The sequence below is a fragment of the Haemaphysalis longicornis genome, unplaced genomic scaffold (assembly GCF_048455015.1).
Source record: "Haemaphysalis longicornis isolate Haplotype H1 unplaced genomic scaffold, Haemaphysalis longicornis Haplotype H1 scaffold_1, whole genome shotgun sequence".
In the NCBI taxonomy this organism is placed as follows: domain Eukaryota; kingdom Metazoa; phylum Arthropoda; class Arachnida; order Ixodida; family Ixodidae; genus Haemaphysalis; species Haemaphysalis longicornis.
Window position 1 is genome coordinate 135,709,589 of NW_027526203.1, and position 5,081 is coordinate 135,714,669.

The window sequence follows — 5,081 nt, forward strand, 5'->3', positions numbered from 1 at the left end:
TGGAAACTTACAACTCTACTGAGGTGGCATCTCCTTGCAATTCTTATTAACGCTTTTGTCTTATATATCAATTAAATATATTCATTTGTTTTGTTTCTTTATTGCTACTTTGTTACTTGTGGCTGATATGCCATGTGGAGCAACGTACGTAGCACCAACACAATAATGTACCAGGATGGTAAACCTATCTATGGTGCTTTACGTTTTCATGGTAGTAAACAAACATACACATGACGAACCAGCGCGCTTCGGAAGCCGTTTTACAACCCCTGTCAGTCTTACAGCAGTAACTCAAAATACCACCCGCTGCAGTGGCTCAGTTATGCTGCTGAGCCGAAGGACGCCGGTTTGATCCCGTTCCCGATCTCTGCTTTTCGTATGGACGAGAAAAAAAAGACGATCTTATGTCGAGATTTTGTCGCGCGTTAAAGATGCCCAGCTGCTCAAAAGTAATCCAGAGCCCTCGTGGCCCAGGTGCACAGCCGCGGCTCGTTAACTCCCATAATTTGAATTTTGAACTGAAGTAATAAAAATGACGGGTTAAACTCCCATAATTTGAATTTTGAACTGAACTATCAAAAAGACCCTATATCTCCGTCCTTTGCTGCAAATGTCATCGAAAGACAGTAGTCTGATGCCATCCGTGCCTGTAAAACCCCCTTGCCTCCCTCCCACCCTCGTCTCTTCCGCTTCCCCTCCACCATCATAGATGCAGTCGAAGTTTGCTCAATTCAATCCGACTCTCCTACGTTCGCTCCATCTGTTGAGAGCTCTTTTTTCTATGGATCTTTGCCGCGAATTAACAGCCCCCAAAAAAGCAACACACAGCGCCTCAAGAAAGCGAGCAGTGCTTGCTCCAAAGTAGTGGATAGGGAGCATCGTGCTGCTAGGGGGAAAAGAAACTCGATCCACCGTCGGGAAAAGAGTTGTCAATCACGAAGCACAGGAATTTGGAAGGCAGGTGAAGTAAAAATGTAACCTTTTCCAGCAGTCCCATGACGGCACATGGTTGCAGTGCCAGACTTCCCTGTAGTGAAATTTGTTATAAACGACTTCATGCTCTAAAGAGTACGTTACAAGCCACCGACGCAACGAGTAACGCCACAGTCACGTAATGCGCCGTCCAGGATGACTGTCACCAAGAATACTCGTGGCCACGTCACCCTTTTCTTAGGGAATGCAGGGTTACTCTTAACCCTGCGAATACAGGGTTTCGCAGGGTTACTCTTTTAACGTGACAACACTATACTTTCTTCTGCTCCTTAAGAGTGCAATGAATAAATCGACAGGTATGTATCCCAATATAGAGATACCTGTTTGTGTCGTCTCGGTACAACTATTCACACCTATCTGAATACTGGCGCCACCATTTGTAAACTATTCCACCATGAAAATAAGGACAGTTTAGGAGAAGCTGTGACCACCTCGTTCGTGCTACTGGTAACGCCATCTTAGTAGTGTTCACTTGTTCTTGTATTTTGAGCCCATTCTCCCTTTGGTTCCCCTTAAGTCGCTTCTCGCTTCTTCTTCTCCAACTGTGCCTCCGAACCTGTGGAAGCAATTATGTAGCTTCGACAGCAACGAAAATAGATCGCTTGGATTGTTTTAGCTTGTGCAGCAAAACGACATATTGCCGCACTAGCAACGCCGTAGCTGAGAATTCACTTGTAAATTCGCACCATATAGAGCGGGCTTATGGCACCCTACTTGCATTTACGCTTAAGGTAATAGATCCGTTTTTGCCACATGTCTGGTTCCAGAACACGAGTACTCATCCGCCCTCATTCATTCCAATACCGTATTATTCGAGGCGTAGACAAATAAGTGGCTATGATTATCATTGTAACGATCGTTCTTCTGCAGCTCCGCTAGAAAACTTGTACCTCATCAGATAGCTTAGCTTTAAGGCTCACTTCATTCGACTGTTACAGTATATATGTCCAAATCCGAGTAACGTTTTTTTTCCACTGGCTCAGAAAAATCAGCCCGTATTTAGAAAGAACCCCGTACAAATATTTTGAGGGGTGGTCTGACAGCAACACATGTGAAGTTCTCATTGGGTTCCCTCCTCGCCCTTGTGTTACTTCACCATCGCACCCCGCTTGGGCCAACTACATTATGCAAGCGGCCAGCGCGAACGTTGTGCAAGCCATGTATTGGCACGGAGTGTTTTGCGAAGGCCGCATTACCTTGCGCACACAAGCGGCTGCCATAGAAATGCTTCACCTTATCATTTTATTTTATTTTATGAGCAATTATATAGATTACGATCGAAACTGCGTAGCATATGTTATACAACTCTCAGATGGCAGATCAAATTATCTATCGAGCGAATAACATTTGCTTTAAATGTCAATATTTCAGCGCTACACGACAACAGCAAAGGACGTTTGCGGAGAATGATATTCAGCGCCAAACCGAGGTTCGGGAGCTCATTCCGCGGTGAATTGAGTGGCCTTGACAGCAGTAGCGCATCAACAGCGAAGAAAGTTCACTAATACACCAAAAAATACGGTTTTGAAAAACTGTCAGCAAACATATTTCCCCTTCATGTTGTTTTTTTTAAATAAAGAAAGGCAAACAACTACTAGGTAAAGAGAAAATCGCGTCCACAATGTGCGCTCTACCCTAATACGGATTTTTCGCGGACTTGTGTCAGCTTGTGATGTCTACTGATGTCACCTAAACTGGTGATTTTTCTAATTTTATTTTAAAATATTCCTTTGTTATCTTTTCAAAATATAGTTTGTATGAAAACATTCTAGATCGAGACCTTTAATTTGATCTCTCCCAAGCCCCAGTGGCGTTACACTCACATTTAACCCAACCTATGACTCACGTGGCTATCTCATGAGTATAACTATTAAGCAATTTTTGATTTATCCCACGTGATTCCCCTCATTGAGACCTTTAATTTGAAAACTCACAAGCTCCAGTGGCACCATTTTAACTTTTATCCCAATCTATGACTGACATGACTATCTCAAGACTATAACGAGGACGCAACTTTTAATTTGTCCCACATGATTCTCCTCGTTGAGGCCTTTAATTTGATGCCCCACAAGCCCTAGTGGCTTCACTTTGACTTTTAGCCGAATCCACGACTCACGTGACTATCTCATGACTATAACCAGGAAGCGATTTTTAATTTGTCCCACGTGATTCCCCTCATCAGCACCTTTAATTTGATACCTCACAAGCCCTAGTGGCACAACTTTCACTTTAACCCAATCCATGAGTCACGTGACGATCTCATGACTATAACCAGTAAGCTGTTTTTAATTTGTCCCACGTGATTCCCCTCATCGAGACCTTTAATTTGATACCTCACAAGCCCTAGTGGCACCATTTTGACTTTTAACCCATTTTGTGACTCACGTGAATTCATGATTTTTGTCCCATGTGATTCCCCTCATCGAGACCTTTAATTTGATAGCTCAGAATCCCTAGTGGCACCACTTTGACTTTTCACCCAGTTCGTTACTCACGTGACTATCTTATGACTATAACCTGTGCGGATCGCGACTTTCACGCGAACCCCTTTTTGGCTAGCTTCCCATCGCGGCCGGCGTTGCACACTGCGGCTCGCTCGCAGGACGGGAGCCATACGGGAGGGCGCCAGCGACCGGAGGGTTCGTCGTCGCCAGGGTGGAGGCGTTGACCCTTTCCCCTCTGCCTTACCCGAGAACAAGTTCTTCCTCTGCACTATCGCCACTGTCGGCGAGGTCTGGTGGGTTGTCGCATGACGAGAGGACACTCTCTTGTTTTGGGGATGCGGTAGCGCGCGGACGTCATGGCGCGCCGGTCCGGACCTGGGGAACGCGCCACAATGGGACGCATCCGGGCGAGCTTGGAGACTGCAACCGCGCTCGCACGCGCAGCGCTCCGCTGCTCCGGTATGTCATCGGTGAGTCGAACCATCTCGATCTCTAGCGTTGTTTAATGACTGGCTCCCAGTACTACCGCTATGGCCTACGATTAGTCAGTATGCAGTATATTTGATTTGCACTTTGCAATAAACGTTGCCATTGGTGTTTTGCCCTCTCCGCCTCCTGCCTTTGTCTGTCTCCGCAAACAACGGACCCGTCCGCAGCCGGCGCTCGCAAGGCATGTTTGCTGAGCGCGGATGGCTGCGGGGTGGGAAATAACTAGTGTGTGAAATGTTGCAATCCCACATCTGGCGCCCAACGTGGGGCCTTGTTTGCGGAGACGAGCAGGAGGCACGGCAGCATCTTTTGTTCTGGCGTCGGACGATCCGAGCATAGACAACAGACTTCAGGCCTGATTGGAGCGAGTTATTAGCAGAGGTGAACTTTCCTGAGAGTCAGGCGAATTATTTATTGCTGCGGTGTTTTTAATTTGTTAAGCGCCGAGTTTGCAACAATCGTGTATATGGCAGGACATTGCTGCCAGTTAACAGGTGGTCTCGGAATTTTGTTGGGACGTTGTTGTTTATGGAAACGAGGGTTTCCAGGTTTGCATCCACGCGAGGCCAGGGAGCCCGCGCCGTTGTATCAGCCCGAAGTGAGTGTGTACGGAAGCTGCAATTTGGGTCCAAGTTTTTCTTTTTGTTTTGTCGACTCCGGGAGTCGAGGCTCTGGAAACCGTGTGGCCAGGCCACGTGTGCCGCAAAAGGCTAGCTGGTATTGCAGCCTGGCACGGGTGCTCCGATACCGCTGATTGCGGTAGGCGCCGTTCGCTCATAAGCTGTTTGTGTTGCAGCAAGCGAGTAGGACCCTAACAAAGCAGATGTCTCCTCACGGCTGCACGTACGGGCACGTTCGGGGTTTCTTTTCGTTTGGTCTGTTTTATTTTGTTGTGTTCTTGGATGCGGGTCGTTTACCGAAGTGAGTGACCCGAAGGCTTTCACAGCCGGTCTCCCGGAGAAGGCACGACCTTGGGGACAATGCGAGGGGGGCACGGCGCGCTCCCTCTTTCGTTGATCGCCTCGCGCGAGAAAAAGGAATCTCTCCCACCTCAGGAAAGACTGTTGCTTTCACCCCTCGCTGCTCGAAAAACTTCTTTCCACAGCGTAGCTGTTTTTGTCGTCGCGCCACGCGGGCGACGGGTCTGAAGGGTTG